Source organism: Hemicordylus capensis, chromosome 2 (assembly GCF_027244095.1).
Source record: "Hemicordylus capensis ecotype Gifberg chromosome 2, rHemCap1.1.pri, whole genome shotgun sequence".
In the NCBI taxonomy this organism is placed as follows: domain Eukaryota; kingdom Metazoa; phylum Chordata; class Lepidosauria; order Squamata; family Cordylidae; genus Hemicordylus; species Hemicordylus capensis.
Window position 1 is genome coordinate 65,319,866 of NC_069658.1, and position 16,515 is coordinate 65,336,380.

Consider the following 16,515-nt stretch of genomic DNA (forward strand, 5'->3'; position numbering starts at 1 on the left):
ATGCCTTCCTGGTGAATTGTGCTCCCCCTCCCCCCACTCTGTTTTTTGGAGCTGTTGAATGCTCCAAAAAATGTAGCATTCAACTCCATGGAAACTCTTATTTGCAGATATCCAAAGTAGGTGGTTTGTTTTAAGAGTAAATTTTCTACACTTGCAGATCCAATATCCAGTCTTCTTAATAACGAATGCATACATTAGTGATCTATATGCTGATATTTCTAAGTTAGAATGGGTTACTTTTCTCATGGCAGCCCTGAGCTTTTAAAGCCACTGGTTCTAATAAAAAAGTAAAAGCACATTTTTGTTAATAAAAACTCTAAGAACATTAACCTTGCTGTATTACTCATACGATGTGTAATGCAGATAGGACTCTGGGTAAAAGGCTGACCTCATGAAGGTTGCTGAGAGTTTTCCCCCAGACTTCATTAAGGGCAGGATATCATTTTGTGTGTGTGCATGCTTTCCTAATTAGTTGTCATCTAAAGAGGTTGAGGCTAGTTGGGGCAACACTTGAAATCACTGTCTTTATTTTCATAGCTTATCTGGCGAACATGCTATAGCTGTGCATGTGTTCGTCATTATTAATATTTTGCTGATGTGTCAGTTCAGTAAGGATATAGAATAATGACCTGAAGCTCTCTTAATGCAGTTAAGTTTAACGATTTTTAATGATCTCGCACCTCCACTGCAGTTTTTATGTGGTCTGGTTTTGTATACTATGTAGCAGGGATTCCCAACCTTCAGCTGGTCCTTGTATGTTGCCAGACTACAACTCCCATCATACCCAGCCACAATGGCCAACGGCCATGATGGGAGATAATGGGATGCTGGGAGTTGTTAATGCCAGTAGAGTGTTCATGGAACAAGAAGTTGCATGTACTGAAGCATGCAGACTCTTTGAAGGAAGTGGGATGTGAATGTAAATACATAAAGAAATTAGATTGCTGACATATTGTGCAGTGCCCCATCAGTGGAAGAGCAGGGTGCACATGCTGGCCCATGTGATTCCAAATGGCATCATCACTGCTACCGAACTTGCAAAGCCTCCATGGCTCCTGAGAACTGCATCACCATTGTAGTGACACAGCTCCGATTGTTTCCAGGGCACTTTCCAGATAAGCTGCTCAACAGTGGCAAAATGCTTCCATTCTGGCAAATCGCAATCCAAATGTAAACAGCAGGGGGAGCAGTCTCGCAAAAACTAATAACCTGAAAAAACCAGCAACTTTTTAACGCCATATATACGATGTCATAGCACTGTATCGTCGCGATTAAATTTGAAACAAAGTATTGGAAATATGAATGGCACCCTGCTGTCAGCGTAGGGACTGCGGTGTCAAAACACAGGAAGTATGGAAGTACACTTCAGAGAGACGTCCTGACCCCGTTGCAGGATCTAATCTGGAAAGTGCCCCGTGGAAGCAGTATTGCTACTGCAGTGATACAATTCTTAGGAGTTCCTGAGGCTCTGCAAGCTTGGTAGCAGGGCAGATGTGGTTTGGAATCACACAGAGCCTGTGCACATGGCTTTCTCATCCACTGACGCATGCTGCAAGGTATGTAAGCCAATACATGCAGCATTAGCAAGCTAGGAATCTTCACAGGTAAGACACAAAGGAATGAAACAAGTTCACCCCTTTTGTATTTGGTTACATGTGTATTTAGTTGTAAAATGGTTGTTTCTTTAAAAAAAAAAAAAGCCCAAAGTGATTGTTTACAATTTGGTCCATTTCAGCCAGTCTAAGACGTCAGCCAAGGAAACAGAAACCAAAGAGTAGGCAAAGCAGAAACCAAGGGACTAGAAGAAATGAAATGAGTACTGTCCTCTTGATTGGCTAAGGGTTGGATGAGCAAGTTCTAGGATGTAAAAGCTAGAGCAGAAAACAAAGGCAGTCAGAGAAAGAGAGAGAGATAGAAAAGAAGGGGAAAGAAGGGCCAAAAGAACTGTAAGATCTTGGTTAATTACAGAGAGCTTGTTTTAGTTAGTTGTAGATGAGTGCATTTATCACTTGTTATTTAACATCCTATTGCTCATATGAGGTTTTCTTGTGTGTGGAAGAAGAATATCTTTGCCTTAAACTTAGTTTGAACAGGAATGCCACCTGGTTCAAAGAACTGGCTTGTGGGCTGGCTTAGGGCATATACTTGTAAAGGGGAATCTGGCTACGATGCCCTAAAGGGGAATATTTACCTTTAGTTTCCCCTCAGTGCGGATGGCGGAGGTAGCAACATCGGAGGCGGTGGGGGTTCCTAACACACACACTCCGCTGGCCTCCCAAATGAAAGGCTGGGCCAACTGTGGCCAATTTTCAGCCTCTGCACATGCACAGAAGCCATTTGCATCACCACACAAATTGCATGTGTGCTTTCTTACATAAGAACATAAGAATAGCCCTGCTGGATTGGGCCCAAGGCCCATCTAGTCCAGCATCCTGTTTCACACTGTGGCCCACCAGATGCCACTGGAAGCCTACAGCAGGAGTTGAGGTCATGCCCTCTTTCCTGTTGTTACTCCCTTGCAGTTGGTACTCAAAGGCATCCTGCCTTTGAGGCTGAAGGTGGCCCTCCAACTAGTAGCTGTTGATAGACCTCTCCTCCATGAACTTATCCAAGCCCCTCTTAAAGCCATCCAGATTGTTGGCTGTTACCACATCTCATGGCAGAGAATTCCACAAGTTGATTATGGCTTGTGTGAAAAAATACTTCCAGTTGCTGGTCCTACATTTCCCGGCAATCAATTTCATGGGATGACCCCTGGTTCTAGTGTTATGTGAGAGGGAGGAGAATTTCTCTCTATCCACTTTCTCCAATCCAGGCATGATTTTATAGATTTCTATCATGTCTCCCCACAGTCATCTGTTTTCTAAACTAAATAGCCCCAGGTGTTGTAGCCTTGCCTCATAAGAAAGGTGCTCTAGGTCCCTGATCATCTTGGTTGCCCTCTTCTGCACCTTTCCCAGTTCTACAATGTCCTTTTTTAGATGTGGTAACCAGAATTGTACACAGTACCCTAGGTGTGGTCACACCATTGTTTTGTATAAGGGCATTATAATACTAGCAGTTTTATTTTCAATCCCCTTCCTAATGATCCCAGCATGGAATTGGCCTTTTTCACAGGTGCAACACACTGAGTTGACAGTTTCAACGAGCTGTCCACCATGACCCCAAGATCCCTCTCTTGATCATTCACTGACAGCTCAGATCCCATAAGCGTGTACTTGAAGTTGGGGTTTTTCGTCCCAATGTGCATCACTTTACACTTGCTAACATTGAATCGCATTTGCCATTTTGTCGCCCACTCCCCCAGTTTGGAGAGATCCTTTTGGAGCTCCTCACAATCTGTTTTGGATTTCATTGCCCGAAAGAGTTTGGTATCATCTGCAAATTTGGCCACCTTGCTGCTTACCCCTACTTCTAGATCATTTATGAATAAATTAAAAAGCACCGGTCCCAATACAGATCCCTGGAGGACCCCACTTCTTACTTCCCTCCATTGTGAAAACTCTCCATTTATACCTACTCTCTGTTTCCTGTCTTTCAACCAGTTAGCAATCCACACATGTACTTGTCCCCTTATCCCATGACCACTAAGTTTCCTCAGGAGTCTTTGATGAGGACCTTTGTCAAAAGCTTTTTGGAAGTCCAGGTGTACTATGTCAACTGAATCACCCTTATCCACACACTTGTTGATGCTCTCAAAGAACTCCAAAAGGTTGGTGAGGCAAGATTTACCTTTGCGGAAGCCATGCTGGTTCTCTCCCAGGTGGGCCTGTTCTTCTAGGTGCTTTACAATTTTATCCTTGAGGATGCTTTCCATCAATTTACCTGGAACAGACATTAAGATAACTGGCCTATAATTTCCCGGATCATCCCTGGATCTTTTTTTGAAAATTGGTGTTACATTTGCTACTTTCCAGTCCGCCGGTACAGAGCCTGATTGCAGGGAGAAGTTATATATCTTTTAGCAAGGAGGCCGGCAATTTCACAATTTAGTTCTTTGAGGACTCTTGGATGGATGTCGTCCTGCCCTGGTGATTTGTTAGCTTTCAGTTTTTCCAAAAGGGTTAGCACATCATCTCTTATCACTGCTATCTGACTCAGTTCTTTAGCCTCCATCCCTAAAAAGCCTGTTTCAGGAACAGGTATATGCTCAGTATCCTCTTCCATGAAGGCAGACACAAAGAACTCATTTAGCTTCTCTGCAACCTCCATATCTTCTTTAATAATCCCTTTCACTCCCTCATTGTCTAATGGTCCACCACCTCCCTGGCAGGTTTCCTGCATCTGATGTATTTAAAGAAGTTTTTGTTATTCCGCTTGATGCTTTTAGCTAAATGTTCCTCAAACTCTCTTTTTGCCTCTCTTATTGTCACCTTGCATTTCTTTTGCCAGAGTTTGTGTTCCTTTCTGTTCTCCTCATTTGGGCAGGCTTTCCAATTTTGAAAGGAAGTCGTCTTCCCTTTTATGATTTCCTTGACTTTACCTGTTATCCATGCTGGCATTCTCCTGGACCTAGTGGTACCTTTCCTCCTTTTGGACTTAGTGGTACCTCTTGGACTTAGTGGTACCTTTTGGACTTAGTGGTACCTTTCCTCCTCGGTAAAAGCTTGGGGGGAGCCCTGGGCTATCCAGCAGGGCAGTGCCAGGATCAGCCTCGATCCTGACACTACATGAACAGCCCTACCCAGGTAGGACTGAGGAAGTCTGGGTAAGGCTGCTCATGTGAACAGCCTTATTGAATCAAGTCCACAGAATGATGCTTGTCTGTTTTCTAATGGTGAGCAAACTGCATATTAATCATTTGAAGGCAAACAGTTTGCTTTGGGAATATGTTGAACAGCAGAATTTGGAATCTTCTTCTCTGGGAGGAAACTGGTCCAAGGAGCCGTTGCCAAGTACTGAGTATAGAAGCTGATCCTGCATTTGCTGCAGGTAAAAGAAGGGGGCCAAATTCATCACAGACATAAGCAGGAACAACTTGGTTGATTTGTACATTGTAGACAGATCCAGATGGCAGGAATCCATAAAGGAATCCATGGACATAAACAAAGAAATAAGCAAAGCTTTAACTGACATTTGGAAAGGTTTATTCAGAGTGTGATGGATTCCTGGAAAAGGAGAAGAAAAAAATCTTTCCTCTGTATTTAAAATAAGGTCAAGAGACAACCCGGCAAACTGTAATAGAGTTATATCAACATTGCTTGGAAACTACCCTATGAGTTACAGGGTGTCTAGAGAAAGTCAATTTGGTTAAGACCAGCCAGCATGGATTCTAGCTGGGGAACACAGACTTACGGTAATTTACTTGCTGCAGTTCTTTGAAGATAATGCAGCGCTGCAGTGGAAGAGGAGATAAGGAAAATTGAAGGAAACTTATGTGTTCAGGTTTATTAAAAAGCATTTAATAGTTGCAGTCTCAGGCTAGGGTAAATTGATATTTATTTATTGTTTATTTATCTATCACATTTTTATACTGCCTGCCTTGTACATCCCTAGGTATGTTGTACCTAAGTTTATATATATATATATATATGAATGATAAAGTGATTAAAACAATTGTATGATATATAACCAATTAAAATTAATTAAAATAGGTGTGTCTTATGGGTCTTTTAAAAATCAGCCAGAGAAACTCTGATTTTAACAGGGAGTGCATTCCAGAGCCCTGGGGCAGACACAGAGCAGGCCCAGTTCTGAGTAACTACCAAATGAGCCAGTGGCACCAGTAACTGGACCTCCCCAGATGATCTTAATAGATGGAAGAGTTCAGGACAAAGGTGGCGCTCTCTTAAATACCCTGGACCCAAGCCATTCAGGGCTTTATAGGTAATAACCAGCACTTTGTTTTTCACTTGGAAACATATCAGCAGCTAGTGCAGTTTTTTAAAAAGATCAGTGTTATATGGTCTCTTCTGGTTATTCTCGAGACAAGTCTGGCAGCTAACTCTGAGGGATTCAGTGCAGGTTTTTTCAAATGAGCTCTAAATAAGGTCTAATAATTGCCCCCTTAATGGAAAGGGGCATCCTGTTACTGACCATGCATGTGGGCCGTGCACGTGTGGACGCAATGCCCCACGAACCCATTGCTAGAGTGAGCGTCGCACCCAGAAAAGTGGCAAAGCGGCAGCACAGCAGGCAAGGACTGGATTACCAGCTCCTTAAGGCAACCACTCCCCACCCCAACAACCCATGTACAGACCATTCGTGCACGTCCCTAAGCTGTACCCAAGTCCACTTTTAAAAATGAATGCAAGTGCAGCCAGTCACCAAAAAATGTAACAACTGAAGGCACAACATAATGTCAAAATAAAATAGGACTATTCAGTTTCATTTTAAAGAGGAGAATCCCTCAAAATATATCTGTTAACTTGAGCCATCTACTACTACTGCTACGGATATTTATATGCCGCTCTTCAACCAAAGTTTACACAGCGGTTTACATAGAAAAATAAATACATAAATAAGATGGCTCCCTGTCCCCAAAGCACTCACAATCTAAAAAGAAACATAAAGCAAATACCAGCAACAGCCACTGGAGGGATGCTGTGCTGGGTTTGGATAGGACCATTTGTTTCCCCCCTGGTAATTATAAGATAATCACCGTTTGAAAAGGTGTCACTTTGCTCAGTTAGCCATCTGATGCCTATGGACTTCTTGCCTTCCAGATATGGTCTAAAAATGAACATGTAAGAACATATGAATTTGCCTTATATGGAGTCAGACCATCTAGCTCAGGAAAGGCCTGTTGACCAGGATTCTGGAGAGAAACAGCAGCTGCTCTACAGGCAGGCAGAGATTTTTCTAAGCCCTATCTGGAGATGCCAGGAACAGAAACAGGACCTTTTGCATGCGAAGCACATGCTCTACCACTGAGCTCTACCACTTAGCTTTCCTTTTACCTAATGAAGAGTTCTGTTTGACCTATGTTGACCTTTGCCACCATAAAGGGAGGACAATAAAACTGGGCGGGGGGGATCCATGACCTTGTATGACTTTGCTCACTTCCAGAGCTGATCCAGAAAAATAGCAGCCATTTTATGCAACCACAAATCTTACATTCAAAACCAAGTGGAATGGATTGCATCTGATGTACTAGTTTCTAGGCTCTTTCCTACACAGCCTTCAGGGCAACTTAGAGTCACTTAGAGTCAACTCGAAGTCAATTCAGTTCAGTCACTACTTTGTAGTACCTCCAGGATGGCTTTCAAGGGCATTTCATTTTACTTCAACTGCCAAGTCATATCAGATTCAGCAACTGACATGTCATTTCATTATGTACCAAGAGGTCACAGCACAACCATTTGTTTTCATTCTGTGGCATGAGAAAAAATACACTAGTCCATTAAAAGCCTGTATTCTCTGTTGTTCCATTACTGACATGCAAGACAGATGTGGGGGAAAGAATGGCAAGTGAGTTGAGGAGAAATAGGTTTAAAAACCAAACAAATACTATCTCTCCCATCAATGAAACATGGTGGAAAGTGATTTCCTTATCTCATTTAAAACCCTTAACTTCCCTTGGCTGCTCAGGTAGGTGTGTGTGTGTGTGTGTGTGTGTGTGTGTGTGTGTGTGTGTGTGTGTGTGTACACACACACACACACACACACTCCAAGCATTAGATATATGTGTGTGAAAGAGATTACTCTGTTGTCTTCTATCTACATCATTTTCTGGCAGTTCTCTAATAGATGGCACATGCTTTTGTTATAAAATGGTACATGCTTTTGTGATAAATCCATAAGTATTTTGAGCAGTGCATGATTTCCAATTATTAACAGCTTCAAAAACAAACACGTGAAGCCTTTCCAAAGTCTTGCTTGTATCAGTAGAGTTTCCTGTTTTGAAACGAAATAGAGGTGTAAGGTGTAGCTTTCTCAAAGCAGGAATGAATCTTGCATCATCAGTATTCTATAGTGAAGATGCAACCTCTGACCTATGATGATATTTGGAAGTAGGAAATTATATGGGCAGTTTCAGTTGGATGCAGCTTTTATGTGATATGGACATGAGCCCATGGTTCTAGCTTGTACAGTGGTCCCTCTACTTACGAAATTAATCCGTTCCGAATGCACATTTGTAAGTCGAAAAATTCGTAAGTCGAAAAGCGGTTTCCCATAGGAATGCATTGGGAATGGATTAATGCGTTCCGGAGCCTAGAAAAAAGACCCAGACCCCCAGTAAGGCTTGCAAACTGCACAGGAACATTTCTTTTCAAGAATAAACAGGCAGTAAACAGGCAGGCAAGTCAAGGAAACCGCATGTAAAATTTGTAAGTCGAGGAAACCCCATCTAAAAATTTGTAAGTCGAGGAAACCCCATCTAAAAATTTGTAAGTCGAGGAAACCCCATCTAAAAATTTGTAAGTCGAAAAAATCGCATCTAAAACCGGATCGAAAACTGCCGTTTGTAACTCGAAAAATACTTATGTCGAGTAGTTTGTAAGTCGAGGGACCACTGTACTATCATTCCACTCAGTGTAGACAATACTGAGCAAGATGGACCAAGGTTCTGACCTGGTATAAGGCAGTTTCCAGGTTCAGGTAGCATTTGTTAGCTCAGACCCCTGCACCTTCAGTCCACTCTCAGATCCATCTCTCCGTCTATCTTTCATTTAGTTTGTTTCACCCAGAAGTTGCAAAAATGCAGTTTCTTTCATTCACACACCAACCTCGCCCATTAGCTGGAGGACCCCTCTTCCATCTTTGGTGGTTTTTCCACACTCCAGACATTTCATTATTCCTACATACTTCCCATTAAGAAAAATCTACTGACCATTTAAGAACATTGACTTGGTCTTCTTGGATTATTACCAGTAATCTCTTTAATGAAAGAAATGGCCAGCAGCCATTACAATGTCTTCTTATCATGTTTGAACATGGTGGGTCTTTTTAAGTATTATCACAGGAGCAGGTTTTTCTTAGACACTCACAATATACAATTGAGAGTCACACATACTTAGATTTACAAACCCTTCAGTAAAAATGTCACTCAGCCACTTATGTGCTAGAGATGTTCCTTTCAAATTTGGCGAGCACAGGGTAACTGAAGCCTTCCTGTTGAAAATCCAGTAAACCCATGAATCAGACAGTGATTCAGACGGGATGAAAAGGAAGACTATAAGCAATGCAGACATTTTGTACCACTATCAGTTCATCTGGAAACATTGTTTATCAAGCAATTTTTGCTGAATCCCATGATGTGTCAATGTATCTATCTATTGCAGTATCTATTGCATTGCAGTCCACTGAAAAGAAAGAGTTTTCAACAAAAGATTATAGATGTTAAAGTTTATTGTTTCCAAAAGCACAGCTAAAAATGTAGAATAGACTGGTTTGGGGGGAAGAAAAATCTGTTTTGATGCAGTGACCTAAAGCAGAGTGTTGGGTAATATTGAGCCTAGTATGTCCATTTCTTCTGTCAGTGTTTCTTGGTTCTATTGACTTTGAGAAATCTGTTTAATGCAGCTGAGAGGATATTGATGTGAAGCAGCTTAAAGAAAAGAACTGTAGCTTTGCACTCTTAGCAGAGGCAAGGAAGCCTGGGAAAGGGGGAGAACCATGAAACATTTTTAGAGATGTACACAGAATGGGATTTGCTTTCTGTTCTGAGTTCAGAATGAAATGTAAATGCCCAGAATATTCTGTTGGAACAACCAGTCGAGCCAGTTGTTCTGATGGAACAGGCCCAGAACATTTTGTGTGTTCTGAGCACCATTTTGGAGCTCTGTTCTTGACCACCCCCATTATAGACCCCCAGGAGGGCAAATGGGTTCATCTTCTAATGAACAGGAGTCCCAGAGAACGGGATGAGTGTATTGTGTTGGTGGGAAGGGCTCGTGCCAGTTTCCAGAGAAGCCCTTTGGTCGCTCAGCTTCTCTGCAGTGCCCACCACTGGCACCCAACTCATGTGGAGGACTATCTCTCTTTCTCTTTCTTCCCCCTGCCCTCCACACTTAGGTTCCCCCTGAAGTCCTGCACTGAGGCAGGAGATAGAAGGCCCGGCTAAGGGATCTCCTGTCCCTCAATGCCTCCTGCCGAATAGCTGCCTCTTCCATGACATCAGGAATCTGAGGGGTGGGGCTGGCTCCTCTCTGCTTTTGTGGCCCCCTCATGAGTGCTGACTGGTTTTGGCACTGGTTTCTGACTGGCTTGTGATCTCTTTGGTTGGCTTGTTATCATACAAATTAACTTGATTTGTATTATACCAAGCCAACCAAGAAGCAAGGAGCTTGCAAGGCAATTGGAAGCCAGTGCCAAAACCAGTAAGCAAGGAAAAAATAGCCCTCTGAAATGGCACTTGGAACACTAAAAGCTTTCCAGCTTGTAATGGGATCATGTTAGTCGGAGCTCGAAACAGGCCCTTCATTTGAAGGGCATTCTTAAACGTGAAATGGCCCATTTTGCCTCGGAATATTTTGAGCTCAAAACTTTCTACACATTCCTACTTTTTTCTTCCTTTTCCCTTTAGAAATGGCCCCTGGTTCTGTGTTTTTTAAAAAATAGACTATATGATTAAAAGTTCCACATTTAATGGTTGAATGGCCCATCTTTGAAAGTATTTGTTCAATGAGTGCCCAGCACTCCCACACTCTTTCTTACACTGTGTTTTAAATCCATCACCATAATATGCAATTGTGCAATCTCTCCACACTGAGGAATTGCATAGGCTGCAAATTGCACAAAGCCAAAGCATATAACTCATTCCAGCAAAAGCAAGGTGGAAAATAGACTTCCCTTTTGTGTCAGGAAGAAATTGGCAGCGTAGTAGCAATAGAAGGAAGGGCATGGGAAGGCACAAACCATTTGTGGTCACACAGGGCAATAACAGCCAAGTATGAGTTAAAAAAGGATGACCTCCCACAAGAAACCAGGAGAACTTCCAATACTAAAAACATCTAATGTGCATTTAGCATTAATGCTTTTGGGAGGAAAGTCCCAACCAAAAATAAATAAATCAAAGTTTGCGTTTTTAAAAGCCGAACAGTAGAGCTTTCATTTAAAAGAAGAAACTATGGTAGAATCCTATTTTCTTTTCTTTTTTGTTTTTGGCTTGTCTCTATTAAAACCTATAATTATTAAGGGTTCACAGATTTTGGCTGGTCTTGTTAGTCAACAATTTTTTTCTGCTAGTCACTGAAGTCCTATAGCATCATGATGCTGCAATCATATTACGTGCATTTTCAAAAGCAGATACCAGTTTCATCAAACTGATTGCAGTTAGGTACTAACTCAGGCATTATTTCTGTCAATGAACACATTATTTTTAAATAAATAATAATAATAATCTGTGATTTCATGGATGTTGACAGGTTGTTGTCCTCCCCTGCCCCGGGCCCAGGCGGATGTTTAAGGCTGAACTTTTTCCTCCTGCAAATCTATGTGTATAATTTTATTGAAGGTTGAAATATTATGAAACTTTTCCATTATCTGGTGCAGACACCTAAATGTATAGGAAGTATAGATTTTGACCAGGTTAAGGTGTCTATTTTAATTTCTATCCAAGAACTTTTATTACAACAGTTAAAAAAGAATAGTGTGCTGCCTCAACAGTATTACGGGTTTACTATGCATGCAAGTAGCAAGCCAGGTTAATACTGTTAGATTTCCTTTTGGTGTATGCAAATAGAAGAGTGACAGTCTATGTTATAAGATGAACTAGAAGTCTAGTTCGAGCTGGTTCACACTCTGAATGGCTCGGTTCAAGGGCTCAACCTCAGACCGAATGAGGTGTGGTCTGGTCCTCTCATGCCAATTTGGGCCCTGTTCAAGCACCATTAAAATTTGTTTTTAAAAAGATTTACTTACTGCCACTGAGGGCTTACCACTGAGGTCACAACCTGGGTCATGCAAATGTCCTGCACACATGCATAGTGGCAAAAATAAATGGCTGCCATGCATGTACATAGGGCTGCAACGGCCCCAAAATGGACCAAAGCAGTCCGGGGAGACTTGGGAGGAGGCCAGTGGGGGAGGGAAGCTCCCAGAGCCGCTGCAGTACCCCCTGAGGCCACCAAAGCCAATCTTTTAAAAAACAAATTTTAACAGTGCTCACCACCCTTAAATAAGGCACAAACCGGTTTTCGAGCCAAGCTGGGGCCCCCATTTGAGGAGACAAATCTGAACATGCCTAGTCCAGTTTGAATCTGGTTTGGATTTGAAACAAACCAGGCAAACTGGTTTTGTGCACACCCCTCAGTGTGTGTGTGTGTGTGTGTGTGTGTGTGTGTGTGTGTGTGGTTTCTCCCCCCTGCAACACACTTGAGTTGCTCTCTGTGAGATCTCCCCCCCCCCCTCAGATTTGTGTGTTTCTCTGAGGGGAGAGATTTTCTTTTCTCTTTCATTTGGAAGTCACTGTTGGGGTGGGAGTTAGTTTAGTTTTATTCTTTTTTTATTTTGCTAGAGCAAAAAACGGCTTTTGCATTTTTATTTCTGATTCTGAGCTGCCGTGTGGCAATTGATTGTGGGGGTAAGTGCTAAATTGTTTGCAGGCTTTAATCTGGTCTGGATTTTTTCTTCTCTCTTTGCCTTGATCTGTTAAATATATTTATATACTGCTTTTCAACCCCCCCACCCCCCCAAAAAAGTTACATAGCAGCAAAACATGTAAGAATATGGTCCCCTGTCCCCAGAATAGCTCACAATTCTGCATGGGGAAAGGGGAAATGGAACATTAAGGAGCCTGAAAGTAACCGTTATACACAGTTGATAAAAACATGTTTTTGTTGTCGTTTCAAATGGTCATGGTGATGTGTATAACTTGTACCAGAAATGTTAAGATCTAATATATCATGTGCAAGCTCTGTAGTTGACTTTAACCCACACACCTGCCCTGTAGGGGGATGTTCCTTATCTTGCAGCAGCAGCTGACGGGGTGGGGTGGGGGGAAGCCTCTAAGTCCAGGCTCCAAAATTATGTAGGATGCACAACTGTACTTTCTTGTGGCATGTGTTTTCATAGGCTAGAGTCTATTTCTCATGACCAAACCAGTTGATAGGTTAATTTTGTGATCGAGGCCTTTTTTTTTTTTTTAAGTGCCATATAGGGCCTCAATCTGTAGTTAACGCTTTCCCCCTGTCGTGGTTCTAATCCATGACCTATTTGCACAAGTGGAAAGCTCCATGGACACCAATGGTAGGTATAGTTTCTTCATACTGCCCATTCCCAATATTTCTGCATTAACAGAGGTATATATAGTGACTGACATCCAGAATGATGAAGCACATTTATTTATTTTTTATTTATTTATTTTTACATTTCTATACCGCCTTTCGTTAAAAGAAAACCCCAAGGCGGTTTACAAAAATTAAAACATACAATAAAAAGCAGTAAAAACATCAAGCTAAAAACAAGCATAAAAACAGACAACAGATAAAAAACACATAAAAGCAGCAGTAAAAAATGATTATGTAAAAGCCTGGGTAAAAAGCCAAGTCTTTAAAAGCTTTCTAAAAGCTGTGATGGAGTCCGAGGAACGAATGGCCACTGGGAGAGCATTCCAGAGTCTAGGAGCAGCAACAGAGAAGGCCCTGTCCCGAGTGCACGACAGCCGGGCCTCCCTCATTGTCGACACCCAGAGCAGGGCCCCCCCAGATGTCCTTGTCAAGCGGCCAGCAACCCTTGGGAACAAGCAACCCTTGTGCAGCATGCTGCATTCTAGGTTAAAGCTACACAGGCACTTTTATGGAGTGATTTTTGCTGATCCCTTTCCTCTGAAGTGCTCTGTGCCATCTGAAAATATGTACCATGATCCTCAGGGACATATTTTCAGGTGGCATGAGTTCACTATTGGCAAAAATTGCTCGTGCTGCTTTAGTTTGAATTGCAACAGGCTGTAGGCATACATCCTTTGCTTCACATGCACTTTGTTGGTCTGGATGTCAGCCAGTGTCAAGAAAAATGTGGCTACTACTTAAAATCAGGTTGATTGGAGAATGGGGCTTTCACTGAGATGGGGTGCCAAATGTTATGATTATCCTTCCTGACTGAGCCAGGGCGCTTTCCAGACTAGCTGCTCATTAGCAGCAAATGCCTCCGTTCGGGCAAGTTGCATTCGAAAAGGAAACAGCCGGGGGAGCAGTCTCGTAGCAACTAACAACTATACAAAACACCAACTTTTCCATGCCGGATATATGATGTCGTAGCTCCATTTTGCAGCGATTAAATTTGAAATGGGGCATTGAAAATGTGAACGGCACCCTGCTGTCCACGTAGGGACTGCGGTGTCAGGACGCAGGAAGCGTGGAAGCACACTTCCGAGATGCGTCCTGACCCTGTTGCAGGGTCTAATTTGGAAAGCGTCCAGGATAGTTGCAGGATTTAACAGAGTTCCTGTTGAAAAATGCAACAGGACTCAACAGTATTATTAAGACTGAGATTCCTCATGCTTCTCCCTCCCACATATGCCCAGTCATTTCATTATGTTGAAGTCTTAAATGGGCTGCTATACAGTTAATTGCATTAAAATCCTCATTGTTTTCTCTGTAATATATCTTCTAGGAAACAATGAACCGTGGAAACAATGAACCATGGAGAAAATCAGGCTTTACATTCAAAATCATCCAGCATTTAATACTCAGTACAAGCCTGTTAGTGGCATTGCATCTGCAGGAAAGTATAGCTCTTCACCCTGCTCAGCTATGGGGATATTGCGTGGACATGAACTGAAGTGATCTTCTTGGGTTTAGACAGAGGAAAATCTCTTAGCTCCCAGTTGGGGATATAAATGGAGCACTTTACTGAACAGCAATAATAACTGGAAGGCTAAAGCAATTTCCACCCGAGGGTGGTAAATCATTCACATCTCCAGCCTCCCCCCGCCCCCCGCCAACACTCCCCCCTCCAAAATGCAGTGAAACCTTACCCATTAAAATGTAATTTTATCTCATTTCATGTCTGTATTTATTGCTTTGGTGGTCCCAGGCTGTTTCCCTGTAGCAGGGAAAGCAAAGGCATTGTTCAATATGTGCAAAACAGCTGGTGAGGGTAAAGTCAGGCATTTGCAATTAGGTTGTCTGGGACAAAGGATGGAGCAAATGGACTTTGAAAGCCACACCATTATTTTGAAATAGCCCAGCATGAACAAGATAATCCCCTGCTCATGTGACCAGCGCTTTCTCCTGTGTGTGAAAATGTGTATGAGGTTCCTGGGTGCGGAGATGGCCAGACTCTTTGGCAAGAAGCTTTGCCAAGCAGTCTGCCATGTAACTCATCCGAACGCTCAAATGCCCAGTTGAATCCGTCAGGTGCCCACACCTTCTCACCTTACTCCTGTGAGTAACTTTGTTACAACCATTAAGTACCTGTGTTTGGAAGAATGGAGCAGGATCTGGCCCATGTTGTTAGAGAGAAACGCCAGCTGTTTTATTTCAGGTATCACATGGCTTCTAATGTGGCATGCCTTGAGGATCTCTACTATTTGACAAGCGTTAAATTAGAGTTTGGGATAGCCCGGTTGTCTCAGCTTTCAACATTATCTTTTTCCCCAGGAGGACCTGAACTTGGGTTTTGATTCCTGGGAATTGGAACCTACTAAGCTTCATGTTTGCAGTTTAGAAACCAAGACACTTAAAACTAAATTAAAGATTGGCATGAACCCCCAAGATTAGTTTTAGGACCTAAAATTCCCAAATATTGCAGATCTTGAATTTAAGACTGTCCTGGAAATAGGAGTTGTGAAAGTCATGTCTGTTCTCTGTAGGCAGGAATAATGTCATGTAGCCACTTTTAACTCAAAATGCAATAAAAGATTCCTTGGGAAATTATAACAGCAGTGCTATTTATTATAAATTAATAAAAGCTCATCAGTTTGATGGGTTGTGCTGTTCTGGAAGAACACTCAACACATGGTTTTACTAGCCCTGAATGGCAATAGCATCACAGATGCTACAGGGTCTTTGTAACCTTTTCTAGTTTCTCCCTGAGCTGACACTCAAGAGACCAGCACAGAAATAAACTGAGAAGTAAATTCTGAGAAACCATATATAATTTAAGCACTAATGTTTATAATGTTTGTCTGTCTGTCTGTTTGTTTGTTTGTTACATTTCTGTACTTCCAGATCATCTCAAGGCAATTAATAAATATTAGCAATTATAAGAAATAAAAGAATTAATCAATTCAAAACAGTTTAAAACAATTTAAAACCTAACTAAAAGCCTGGTTAAACAGGGATGTTTTGAGACCCTCCTTTAAAGTTGTTGGGAATGTTGAACCAGCAGGGAGTGCATTCCAAAGCTAACTGAACAAAAGAAGCACCTTTTAAAAGTGGTGATTCTCTTTATTGAGCAGGAAGAGAGCAACTGACCCAATCCATCCCCAGCGCAGCATCCCTCCAGTGGCTGTTGCTGGTGTCTGTCTTGTGCTTCTTTTTTAGATTGTGAGCCCTTTGAGGGACAGAGAGCCATTTTATCTGTTTATTTATTTCTATCCAAACTGCTTTGAGAACTTCTGTTGAAAAGTGGTATATAAATATTGGTCGTATTTGTATTCATATAGCGTAGATCCAGCCGGCCACAAGT

At 42.1% G+C, this 16,515-nt stretch overlaps 1 long non-coding RNA gene across 2 annotated transcripts in view; it reads left to right on the plus strand.

Annotated features, from left to right (window-relative positions):
• The window catches only part of LOC128348250 (uncharacterized), a 35,928-nt gene extending 21,044 nt beyond the window's left edge, over window positions 1-14,884 (plus strand). For both annotated transcript variants that reach the window (XR_008318032.1, XR_008318031.1), the window contains one exon: window positions 14,497-14,884. This is a non-coding gene — a long non-coding RNA (uncharacterized LOC128348250). The remainder of the gene's footprint in view (window positions 1-14,496) is intronic.
• The last annotated feature ends 1,631 nt before the right edge of the window (window positions 14,885-16,515 follow it).